This window comes from Delphinapterus leucas, chromosome 10 (genome assembly GCF_059928025.1).
Source record: "Delphinapterus leucas isolate spDelLeu-1000000601 "Yukka" chromosome 10, BTC_Dleu_Yukka2, whole genome shotgun sequence".
Taxonomy (NCBI): domain Eukaryota; kingdom Metazoa; phylum Chordata; class Mammalia; order Artiodactyla; family Monodontidae; genus Delphinapterus; species Delphinapterus leucas.
Window position 1 is genome coordinate 9,088,898 of NC_143138.1, and position 13,554 is coordinate 9,102,451.

The following is a 13,554-nucleotide window of genomic DNA, read 5'->3' on the forward strand; positions in this document are numbered from 1 at the left end:
AGTATTTTTGATGTCAAACATTTAATAATAAAAATAGATCCTGTCCTTAGAAGTAGGGATTTATATATAAGGTATTTTTTTCCTAAAATATTTGATCTGTAGGATGAAATTTAAAAAAAACTGGTGAAATTCTCAATGCTTTATTATATAACTCCTATCTTGAATAAGCTCACGTTACATTCCAAGTATGTTTCTAATTAATTAGTCCAGTATTTCTCAACTGGAACAAAGATTGGGTAACATTATACCCATTAATCTCAAAATAAAGCCTTTATCCTCAAAAATATAAAGAGGTTTTCAGATAGGTGACAGTCCTGAGAAAGTGACTCCTATATCGGAAGAGAAGACTAAAACGTCCTGTAAATAATTTTGATAAATGCACGGAAGCTCTCATGAGAAAGCATGTTGATGCATTTCAGAGTCTATGGTGGCAACGAGCAAACAAGAGATTCTGTCCCCTGCAATGAAGGAGCGGTACCCCTAGTGTCTTTCCTTGTCCCCTCCATTATGAAGTTGTCAAGCTGGGACCGTACGGTGGTCTGCTGCTCTGGGCCTGTCCTGGCTTTATGATGATAATATGCAGACACCGTTATCCTAGGGGACCAGAGCTCTATTTGAAGGATTCTTCCTACACTTTTAACCTTGGTGCAGAAAATCATCCCCACTCCAGAAAGTGACTTAAAACCCCCAAACTGCATTTCCTGGGATTAAACATGTATTATGTGCCCAAATACAAATGAATGGAAATCAACTTCAGGAGTTTAAAATAAGCCAAATTGCTGCAGAAAAACAAAGGTAGCCCATGCTTCTATTTCTTTTTTTTTTTTTTTTTTTTTGCGATACGCGGGCCTCTCACTGCTGCGGCCTCTCCCGTTGCGGAGCACAGGCTCCGGACGCGCAGGCTCAGCGGCCATGGCTCACGGGCCCAGCCGCTCCGCGGCATGTGGGATCTTCCCGGACCGGGGTACGAACCCGCGTCCCCTGCATCGGCAGGCCGACTCTCAACCACTGCGCCACCAGGGAAGCCCTATTTCTTTGTCATTTGTTTTTCAGGAGAGTTTGTACTTGAGAGGATGTAGAAGTTACACTGGCGTCTGAAGGCACATTTACGCCATGATAAAAACCAGACGATACCCCAGTGGGGTCCCTTCCCAAGCCCTGAGTCATTTGTCCGACGTAGAGGAAGCGGAGAGCCCTTCAAGCCCACTCTACACCCACTCACGTGGCTGCAGCGGACGAGGGAATATTCAGCACCATCGGACAGGAATTGCCCTGGACTCCGTGACCCTCAGAGCCATGAGGAAGTTAGTCAACAGCACTCGTCAGAGACTTACCAGAGAACACACAGGGAGAGAAAACCCTTGCCAGGGTTGCCTAACATGATCCTCAGGCTGCTGAGAATCCTCGTAGGAGGAGAGGAAACCTCCTCTGAGAACTGTGGTTGATGCCAACCGTGGGTGAAGCAGGGCCATTTAACTCTCATAGGAAGAGATATTGAGACTCTTTTACTGCAATCAGTTTGCAAGCCTAGATGTGAGGAGCTCACCAGTGTTAACACAGACGAGACATCAAAGAGGAAAATGAAACACCGTGCCAGCAAGAGCTGCGAGAGGCGTTTCCTTAGGGTCCACCTGACTAAAAGCTTCCCAGTTCCTCAGTGAAGATGAATTAGAGCTTACGTGAGAACCATACTCTGTATCATTTCTCATTAATATATACAGTGCCCAGGCCAATTGTTTGGAAAACTGTATATCTCAATTAGGTCAGCTGAACCATCCTCGACTGATCTTTGAGTAGCTGGCATAAAATTCTAGCTTTTAGAAACTTCTTCAGGATAAATTAGATGCATGGCAAGACCCATGTTGGCTGAAGAACCCCGATCAACCATTACTGTTAAATTCTGGGCACAGATTAGGCAAACTAAGTAAGCAGCATCTCTTTCAGAATGTCACCTCAATACTGCTTGCTCTTCTCTTGCTGTGATACACATGAGAGTCTCTGTAGTAATTGTTCATTTCCCTAAACTCATTTTAAAAAGACACATAGAACAGCTAATCTTTCCTGAATGTTCTTGTTCTCCTTCTTCCTCAATAATAAAACCTCTGAATGCTAGTAGTCATGACCACCTAGAAGACAACCTCTATTTCCTTGTCTTCCAATATCCGTTTTCCCCGTCATCCTCGGGGAAAGAACCAAGGGTTGTAAACAGCAGTAATGTGTATGATATCTAGGAAGTGTCACTAAAGGAGATATTGTAGCCTTAGCCTGCCTCCTGTTTTTGTATCCTGCTGCCTGGAATGCAGATGTGATGGCTGGTGCTGGGTCCTGATGAGACGAATGGAACATCGAGGTAGAAAGTACCGGATGCCCTTATTATGGTGGCGTCATCATTCCAGTCCTGGATCAGCTGCATTCACAAAAGAGATTATACAAATTTTCGTCTCATTTAAGCCACTTTTATTTTAACTGTTCAATCACTCTCAGTTGAACCTGATCCCAACTCCTCCGAGAAAACATTTTCATTATGAAAACGTGAGGATATACATATTGAGCAGACACCTTGAAAAATCATGGTGGGAGGAAAGATGGCTCAGAAAAGGCTGCAGGCTCAGCACTCACATTATAAAAATTATTTGCAAGAGCCATGGCTCTACATTTCTTCCTGATGAGATGGCCCATTGCTCTATGGTGAGTGAAATACCGATATAATTGCTCACCTGTCTTCTTTCTTCAGAAATTAAATATAGTTCAGAATTGAAACCAGGTCTTTCTTCTCTTGCTCTTTCAATAGGAGACAATCACTGGAGTGACACTTTTTTGAAGACCCAATCCTTGTTTCCACTCTCTTACATTCCCTAGCAAAGGATTTTCTTAAGCAACTTCCACAGATTGCATCATCACACATGCTTGAAACAAATTTAAATTCAGTAAACCAAAGAAAGCAAGGGCGTGGTGGTGGGAATTGCTCCTGAAGCAGTCGAGTGTATGCTGTGGGCCGCCCCTATCTTTACTGCTTTCCCATAAAAGGCTTGAGAAAAGGAAGTTAAACTGCAACCCCATTAGGTAATAGGCTGTGCATTAATCTAATTTATGGGGAATGAGGAAGAGAGACTCAGCTTTGAAAGAGTTTCCTCAAGAGCATATTTCTCTTTGCTGCAAAGCTATCCCTGAAACATCAGTTGAGACATAGGAGGAAACCTGGAATCCCTCACCCATCTTATACCAAACATTTTCTGGAGGTGGGCGATCTTTCAGCATATTGAAAATGTTTCTCAGTAGATGGTGCAGTTTGACAGCCAGTCTTCACCAGACTGATTTCCAACCCAGGGAACAGAAGTGGACATAAAGAAGAGTGGTGAGGAGCTTTGACTTAACCCAGAATCCCTCATACTCTTAAAAATTATTGAGGACCCCCAAAAGCTTTTGTTTATGTGGGTTATATTTAACATATTAGAAATAATACTGAAGGATATTTAAAATATTAATTTTTTGTTTAAAATAACAAGAAACCCAGTACATTAAAATAAAATAATTTGTAATGCTATTAAAACTGAAAGAAATTTAAGATATTTATTTGTTTCAAATAACTGACAAACTCTGCGTGTTAGCAAAAAATAACCCATTTTAATGAAGTTAATTATTTTTTCCTAATGGATCTTTCACCCAAGCATGATTTTGCCATATAATGCATCAATCACTGGAAACTATTGTTTCACTGAGTGAATATTTGAGCTTCCAAATACGGGCTCTACAATATTTTTTTAAAATCACGTTTGTTAATATCACTGAGCTCATTAGAAAAGTCTTTAATCATCAGGAAGCTATCAGGTTTACATTTAGCAGATACAAGTTTTCCAAAATTCCAAGGTTTGCTTGAAGGCTCAAATTTTATCTTTGGCAGCAAAGAATGTCTGTCATTTTCCTTGAAGTGACAAGCTCTCTTTATGCACCCTCAAGAAAAAGTCTGTCAAAAGACAAGTTCAAATAACAATAGTTTGCTGTCAGCTGTCTTTCAGGGAAGAACGGTGTTCCATGAAAAAATAGGCTATTTCAGCTTGCAACTCAAACGATTGCATACATGATGGAGTATACTTGTCGACGTGCTTTATGCATACTGCCTATTTTATCACATAGAATATTGAAAAGACATCTGGTCAAGGGTCAAGATTAACTAAGTTAATCATTTCCCTGTTTTATTGAGGACATGAAATAGTCCCCCCACTGTTTTTTCCTGCAAGTTTGTGGTGATAAAAAAAATACAGTGACTATGGATGCAGGCTGGAGCCCCTGCCCCGGTTGGTACAAAGGCAGCAACTATTATACCTAGTTTTGCTTTTGCACAATTAATGCAAATGTCAACGCAATGAAAAAGGCAAATAACATTGTAGTATTATTATAAAAATAGTTTTCCTCTCCTGGACCCACACAAGGATCTCAGGGAATCCCAGGGGGAAACAGACTACACTTTGAGAATGGCTGTGGTAGACGATTCTAGTATTAAATTAAGATTCATCAACATTACATGGATGAAATTTACAACAATAGGGTCTTTTAATTAAGCGTCTTTTCTGCACTGTCTACCCCATCAGGAACAAATCAAGAGTAAACTGTTAACAAAAGTTTATGATGACTGCTATGATCTAAAATTGATCAACATACAAGAAATATCTTACCAATAATTACTAATGTAAAAAAGCAGCCTCAGAATACATTTTTAAAAATTTCTACCCCTGAAAACATTTCAGAATTTAAGAGGCAAAAATAATAATAAAAATAATAACTACAAAATCCCCTTTGAGTGCATTTTCAGCAGCTCTTTTCCTAAAGGTTTACATTATTTTATTTTAACTTGAAAACATCTCTGTGATGTGGTTGCACAGGGCTTTGTATCAGCTTCATTTTGCAGGTGAAGAGTCTGAGAATATGAGACTTAGCCACAGTCACAATGGGAAAGAGGGGAGGAACCAGGGGACTCCTCCTGGTTAACGTTTTAAAGCCCTTTCCTTTTCACCACGCTGGACCACTTGGTGTGTCCATCCTCAGCAGCCATATTTCATTTCAATAAAAAGAGACGATTCCAATGAACTCAGAGACCACAGAAATCCCTAAGGTGGAGCTTGCCAAATAACTGAAAACCTGCAGGGAAAGTGTGACTCCCATGAGATTTTTCCAGTTTCCGTTTCTGCTGATAGGCAGAAGTTCATAGAAAGGAAGAAATTCTCTCAGCCGGGGTCACATCACTTGCTAAATCTGGAATTCCAGATGAGAGAAACACCCTCAGCTGATGGAGCCTTCCATTCCTGATGTCCTGGAGATGCTCATTCTGAAAGTACAGACGCATGTTTCCTTCCCCTTTGGAACCAGAGGGCAAACCTGGCTAAGACGGCTGCCGCCCTTGGCCCTCGGGAGTGATGGGGACACTATGTCGAGATTTAGGCAGAATGTGTTGAATGGGAAGGGGACGTGGGTGGGGACCGGTGATGAGTGAAAGACAAGGAAATGGGAGCCGGTGGTCCTATAAGCAGGAGTGGTTTTAAAGTGGTCAGGTTCGTAATTTCCTAGCCTGTTACAGGTAACAGAATCTTTCCTACCTGTCACCAGTGAGTAGGTGCCATAACAACGCTGTATTTATGTGACCCATATTTTACCTCCCAAAGGCAGAGGAAAATCCTTAAAGAAACACATAGACCTCCAGTTGTGTGCAGAGAAGAGCGACTGTCTTCCCTCCTCTTCCAAGTCATACGGCCCTTTCCTCTTGAAAATACCCGTAACTTTTCCTTCTTATTTCCATCTTTCCCTCCACTCTAAATCCTAGCACTGGACCTAAATGGAAGGCACATAGGAATTCCCTGGCCGTCCGGTGGTTAGGACTCCACGCTTTCGCTGCCGAGGGCCCGGTTCGATCGCTGGTCGGGGAACTAAGATCCCGCAGGCCACCTACCCCACCCACCCCGCCAAGATAATAAGTAAATAAATGAATAAATAAACAGATAAATATAAATAAATGGAAGGCACAGGCGAAGTGTTTTTGAATGGAACCTGCCTGACCCGAGCTGGCTGGCAGGCAGGGCAGCATCTAAGAGTCCTTCTGCAGCCCTCGTCTCAGGGGTCAGAGAGAGATCACAAGAATACACATTGTTCGGATGCAATCACTTCTTACCGATGAAAAACAGCTTGCTGGGGTTGAAAACTATTTTCTCAGATAGCAATTTGCCTAGGAGCTGCAAGGACATTCTTTTTCTGTGCCAAGAATGTCAGTCAGTTCAGAATTCCCTCTCCCTTGAGATCCTGGGCATATGTCTGTACAAGCATGTGTAATCCTTATGCTTGGTGCTAGTGTGAATGTCAAGGAGGAATATTGGGATTATTCTGCCAGTACTTGGTTTTCCTATCTCCTCCACCCTCACCCCTTTTACGTTATCTTTTGACGTTCCCCCCGCCCCCCCCATCTCTTGATTCTGTTGTTTCTAGCTTTACTGTTCTCAGTTTAAAAGTGTAAGCCCTTTGGGATGAACGGTGATATAAAATCTGGGCAGGATCGAGAAGCGTCTTACAGTATAAAGGAAAGGGCTCTGGACCATGGTCCGAAAGACCCAGGCTGGACTTTACCCTGTCAGTTATTAGCTTACACAAAGCCACTAACGTCTCTTCGTCTCAGTTTTCCACCTTAAACTGGGCATGATAATCCTTACTCTGTCTGCTTTCCAAGATCTATGTAAGAATCAATTGTTATTGTGTAATATTATGTAACTATCTGACATTGTTTATTTGCTTCATTCCAGTACCAAGAACGGTGCATAGCAGGTGCTCAATAAACATTAGTTAAATGAATGACTATTTTCAGAAATGTTTTGTAAAGTGTGTAAGCACTGTACAGTGTTTTTATTATACTTCTTGTAGATTATCCTAGTAAGGGGCAATGCTCTAGACCCCTGTTTCTGTGATGTGTGGTGCGGGAGCCGGCGGGGTCCTGCCCCAGCTGGGGTTGCAGGGATCTCTTTCCAGGCCACGGCATCTGCTTGTCTTCCGAGATCCCATCTCCTCATGTGGATCTGAACCACTGCCCAGCAGATTGTGATACAGGACATTTGGTATGTAAATGTGTTGCTGGAGGGCAGAGGGTGGTCCCCAGGAGGGTTGGCCTTACACGTTCATAACACATTTTCATATAACACAGAATGACACAGATACTGGCAGTGGGAATTTTATTAGTCTGGGAAATTTCAAGGGAGTTCCAGATCAAAAAAGGGACAATAGTAAATACCAGGATTATGGCAAAAAGAAGAATTTTAGAAGTATTCTTATGAAGAATTCCTACTTACACACTTGTTATGGATTGAATACCGTTCCCCTTAAATTCTGTGTTGAAGCCCTAAACCCCAATGGAGCTATCTTTGGAGATAGGGCCTATAGAGAGGTAATTGAGGTTAAACAAAGTCATAAGGGCTTAGTTCTCCTCTACAACTTGTCCTTATAAGAAGAGGAAGAGATACCAGAGCTCTTTCTCTCCCCATGCCAGCCCCCACCCCTGGGGGCCACAGAGGAAAGGTCATGTGAGGACAGGACAGAGCAAGGAGGCAACCATCTGCAAGCCAGGAAGTGAATCGGTCAGCACCTGAATCTGGGACTGCTAGACTTCTGAAGTATGAGAAAATGAATTTCTGTTAAGCTACCCAGTCTACGGTATTTTTCTACAGCAGCCTAAGACAGATTTTGGTACGGAGAAGTGAGGTGCTACTATAATAAATACCTAAAAGTGTGGACGTGGCTTTGGCACCGGGTGAAAGGTAGAGGCTAGAAGAGTTTTGGGGTGCATGCTAGAAAAAGCTTAGATTGCCTTGAAAGATCTCTTGATAGAATTGTGGCCATTAAAGGCAATTCTGAATGAGGCCTTAGAGAGAAAAGAGGGAGCTATAGAGAAAGCCTCTATCATCTTAAGGAATACATATTTCATCAGGAATATAACGTTGGCAGAAATATGGATATTAAAGGCCGTTCTAATGAAGTTTCAGACAGAAATGAGGAACTTATTATCAGAAACTGGAGGAAAGGCCATCCTTTTTATAAAATAGCAAAGAACTCGGCTCAATTCTGTTTCAGTATTTTGTGTAAGGTAGAATTTGTGAGTGATGAAACTGGGTATTTAGCTGAGGAGATGTCTAAGCAAAGTGGAAGAAGTAGCTTACTTGCTCCTTACGGTTTATAGTAAAATGAAAGAGGACAGAGGTGAGTTGAAGGAATTGTTAAGCAAAAGGCACCAGAGCTTCAAGATTTGGAAAATTCTCAGCCTATCCATTTTGCACAAACTGAGGGAGGCGTTCTGAAGAGAGCACGATAGGTGTTCTTATTCATCTGATAAGGAGATTAGTATGGGTGTAAAACACAAATTTAATGAGCCATTTCAGCAGAAACCCAGCATAGAAATGGGATTATGCCATCAGAAACACTGCCAGCTGGGACTAAATGGAACAGAGAAACAGAACAGAGTGAAGGAAGGCTGTCAGACTTCTGGGATTCTGCAGGACGGGACAATGGAGCTAGTCAGTTGTAAACATGAATTATCCTTCAAGAAAAGGGAAGAATGGAACCAAAGGTGATTCAGAGAACATCAGGATTAGCACCAGAGGCCCGGGGAGCAGGGCTGGTTCCTTCTTGCTTTCAAAGGGTGGGGCTCTGTCTTGATATTAACAAGCCAGAGCCTCAGGGACAGGGCCACCACCAAAGGCCATGGGGATGACACTGCTGCTCCAGTAGGCCTGGAAGGATGAGCACGGAGCCAGAGAAGATTATTCTTGAGCTTTAATATCTAATGGAGTTGGCCTTGCTAGGTTTTGGACTTGCTTGGGACCTAACGTCCCTTTCCTCTTTCTGGTTTTTCCCTTCTGAAATGGGAATGTCTATCCTCTGCCTGTCTCACCACTGTATTTTGGAGGCAAGTAATTGGTCTGGTTTCACAGGTTCATAACTGGAGAGGAAATTGGCTCTAGGATGAATCATATCTCGAGCTTCACTCATATCTAATTTAGGTGATATTTAGATGAGACTTTGGACTTTAGACTTTAATGTTGATGCTGGCGTGAATTAAGACTTTTGGGGCTGTTGGGATGGGGTGAATGTATTTTGCGTGGGAGAGGGACATGAGTATCGGGAAGCCAGAGGGTGAAATAGACTGAGCAGTATTTCCCTGCCACCCAACCCCAAATCGATATGTTGAAGCCCTAATTCCCAGCGTGACTGTATTTGGAAACAGTTTCTATAAGGAGGTAATACCGATTAAATGAGGTCATAAGGATTGAGCCTTAATCCGATGGGACTGGTGTCCTTATAAGAAGAGGAACTCCCCATGTCTCTCTCTCTCTCTCTGTCTCTCTCCTGCCTCCCCCAGCCTTTTCTCCCCACAAATCCCCCCACTTTTGTGCCACAGAGGGAAAGCCATGTGAGAATCACTCAAGAAGCTGTCGGCAAGCCAGGAAGAGAAATCTCCCCAGGAACCTAACTGGCCAGCACATTTTTCTGGGAATTTCAGCCTCCAGAACTGTGAGGAATAAATTTCTGTTGTTTAAGCCACCCAGTCCGTGGCATTTTGTTATGGCAGCCTGAGCGGACGAAGACAATCCTCCTCTCCTTTGGTTTCTCTGGCTCACTTGTGAGTAGTTTCCCTGCAGTTGACAGCTCTGTCTCCGTCCCACATGCAAAGTCACATTGCAGTCCAGGAGTGACCTGAATGTATGTTAGAATATCCTTGTGATCCAAGCATGATGGAAAAGAGGAGAACAGTTACAATCCACAGAATGACAGTAAATTGTAGAGGGCAGCTCTGTTACCTGCCTGGCCAGAGATAATTTGGGTATATTTCATTAAACTTCAGGAGAGTGAAAGATTGTTTCAGGTAGCCTGTGGAATTTTCTGAAGAGCACATGTGTAAGGTCAACGACTTTCTCTTGCATCAGGTTTTTTGAACCAAAGTTAATTGTGACAGATCAACTTTGCTCACACCACTGCTATCACTACTTGAAACCATAGCTAGGTGGTATTGGTAGCATACATGCACACGGAACTTATTACCTGGGAAAGTGAAAAAGGTGTATTTTATATAACACGGTAATAGGATAAGTGTGAAGACTGAATTTTCGGAGCTCAGGTTTAAATCTCCACTTTTAACTTTTTTTGAAAGATTGTTGCTACAATCTTATTATTTAGCACAAATATTGAAAAGGTTGGACGTAAATGAGTCAGTCCCTCACAGTCTTTCTCAAACTTTAATGTTCCTACATATTACACGAAGGGCTTGTTAAGAGATGGATTCGGATCCGGTGGGTTTTGGATGGAGCCCCAGATTCTGCATTTCTGAGTTTCTGTTTCTGTTGCTGCCGCTGATCTAGTGAAGATCACGCATACTGTGTATTAGACGGAACGTTGTTGAACTGTGTTGGTTTTCTCCATGAATAAAATACCACGTGAGCTTGAGTTGTTGTTCTCTTTTGTAGTACATCATAATTCCTCTCTAAGAATGGTTCAAACCTTCCGCTTTGAAGAATTACATTATAGGGATTGTAAAGTGATTTGAGCTTCAAATGCTCGATGTGAAAATCTGCTTCATACTGACTGATTGGTTGATTTCCGGAAAGCAGATCTTCAGAGATGTGTGATGAATGTCTCCCAGTGATACATAATGACACATCCCTATTTAGGGGCTCTAGAATTCTGTGCATTTAGAGACAAGACAAAGTTAATACTGCAAGAGCCAGTGAGAAAGCATGACGAATCTGAGACTAGCACTACAGCTACTTTGCAAATAGTCCTTCACTTGGGGTGAGCAATTAGTTTAGGAAATGGTAAGGAAGGTTTGTTTCATAATTTTATGACTGGGTACCTCCTGGAGTGAAGGAAAGGCATTGAAAAATTTGGCAAGAGCTAGTAAAGCTGGAGTCCTTATTTGCAAGGTTTGGTGAGCATATGGGTGTGTTATTGCTTATTTCATTGTGATTTATGACAAGCAAACTCCTATTACCGATTACACCTGTTGGTGATTATGGCCTACTTGGGACCTCTTTCCCTCCAGACACCAGGGACTGCCAGAACCAGGCTTGCCTGTGGGTGAAACAAGGAAATTCCCAGGGGTCAAGGGAAGGCTAAAACTCCTCCATGAAGCAATCTTTTGTACCCTTTCAGAATTTGTATACATGTACATACACATATGTATGTATGTGTATTGGGTAAGAGATTATAATTCATAAAGTAAAACTGAAATTTAAGAGCATTTTTGACAGAAAAAAAATGTGCTTTATCTTCCTACTCCTACTGAACCAGATTCCTCAGAGGTATACAAGATAAATCAATTTCACGGATTATAAGACTGTTGAATGTTGGAAATAATATGGTGTCACATTTGTTGTCAGTGGCTTAAGTTGGATAAAGGTGGTGCACTTTTTTTGTATTTTGCTTGTTGTTCTTTGTTTTTGTTTTCTTTTGTAAGTTAGACTTGACCCTGGAATTGATACTCTACCAAGAGGTCTTTGTGACACCTGCCAGTGGTGAGAACTGCTGGAAGGTTTGCAGATGACTGACTTGGAGCAGGTATCTTCAGGCTCAGCTCACTTCAACTCTTTGCTCAAATAATTCCAAATTTCTGGGTGGCTTGTCCTTATCAGTGAGTAGAAACTTTCAGCATTGCTAAAAGTTGTTATGTTCTGTGAGAGAAATTTTGGGTAAGATTGAGCTTTGAGGACGTTTCATATTGCATAACCTAGGGAATGCCTGTTCCTGCTTACATCTAAACAAACTTTTCAACTGTTTATAAGGAACGCATTTAATCTCCTCTATGTCCAAATTTCATTTTACCATAAAAGTACTCCTTTTGACTCATCATAAAAGTATTCCTTAAAAAAAATATAGTACCCCTTTAAAAGGTTTCTTTCAAAAGATTCTCTCTCTAGGAGATGGAATTAAAGAATGAGGCCAATTACCCTTGTTTTTCTGTAAGTCCAGGGCTACCTAAGCACAAATTTCCAATGGCTCCTAGCACATGTGTGTATACCAACAGGTTATCCATACAATCATTGCCTATAATACCATTCAAACATATAATGAAATCCAGCAAGTCATTCCTGCCTAACTGATGTAACACAGATCAAGCCATGCTTCCTGAGACTGAAAGGTTAGCATGAATCTGACTAGGGCAGATGTCTCGAAAATTACTGCAAGTACAAAATAAAGGGATGAAAGGCAAAAATCAGCAAAATAACATAATTAGGGAAGATCCATCTTAGCTTCTATGCCTCTGAAGTTAAATATTAGGTGGATACATATCACAATACTCACATGTAACTCAAAAGATATTAAAATGAAAACAAAACAAAAGATGTATTCAGCCACGCTCAGCAAAACCTATTCAACTGACTAGTTATTTCATCATTTGATATAATGCATAGACCAGTGATGAATATCTCTTTAGTAGGAACATTACAAAGTCTTACACGACGAAAGCCATAAATGACATAGGTCTTGCTGAAAAGTCGATAAAGCAAGTAAAGCCACGTGTCACACTAACGAATGTGGAACACATGCCTTTGATGCATAGCACTCCAAACTTGAGGTGTTACTCAAAAAGACATACTTGCAATTTCTGTCTTTTGATTTCCTAGGAGAGATTACTATATTGTCTAAAATGAATGTACTATTAGATGACTGACAAATGCATTTTAAATTTACACGTCTTTAGTTGTGCACGTATAAATATGCCACTAAAATATCCTTTTAGCTTTCTGCATTTATATTAGGTCAGATTGATATACCTGTTAGGTATTGTTTGACGTGGATTCAGTTTGCATTGTTCTCCAACTCATTTGCTCCTAAAATCTGGTGGTAACAAAAGGTTCTTGGTATATTGTGTAAATATAAATGATTGCTGCTCATCCTGATGGGATTCTATACTTACTACAGAAACCCACTTCGTGGCAGCCAAGGGAAGAATAAAAAAGGAAAAGAAGAGAAAGATATTTTAATTTCACACATAGTTTGTGTCATTGACAGTGTTTTATTTCATACAAATCATAAAAGCAATAAAAAATTAGGTTCCATTTCTGTCCCCTATCATGTCAACTCTCTAAGGTAAAAAATTAAGCATCTTGGGGCTTCCCTGGTGGCGCAGTGGTTGAGAGCCCGCCTGCCGATGCAGGGGACACGGGTTCGTGCCCCAGTCTGGGAAGATCCCACATGCCGCAGAGCGGCTGGGCCTGTGAGCCATGGCCGCTGAGCCTGCACGTCTGGAGCCTGTGCTCTGCAACAGGAGAGGTCACAATAGTGAGAGGCCCGTGTACAGCTAAAAAAAAAAAAAAAAAAAAATTAAGCATTTTTGAGTAGGTCTCTGAAGTTTATTAGATAATAAAGGTATTGAAAGAGGGGCTAATTTGATTTGGATTCCAATAGCGGTGAAGCTTTCTGCATGGTCATAATGGCTTTCCAGAACTTTCAGGTTTTGGTAATTCTTCAGGAACAGAAGGTGGCATGCCTGACTTCTCTTAAGTTGTATCAATGTCAGTTGAACTTGAGATT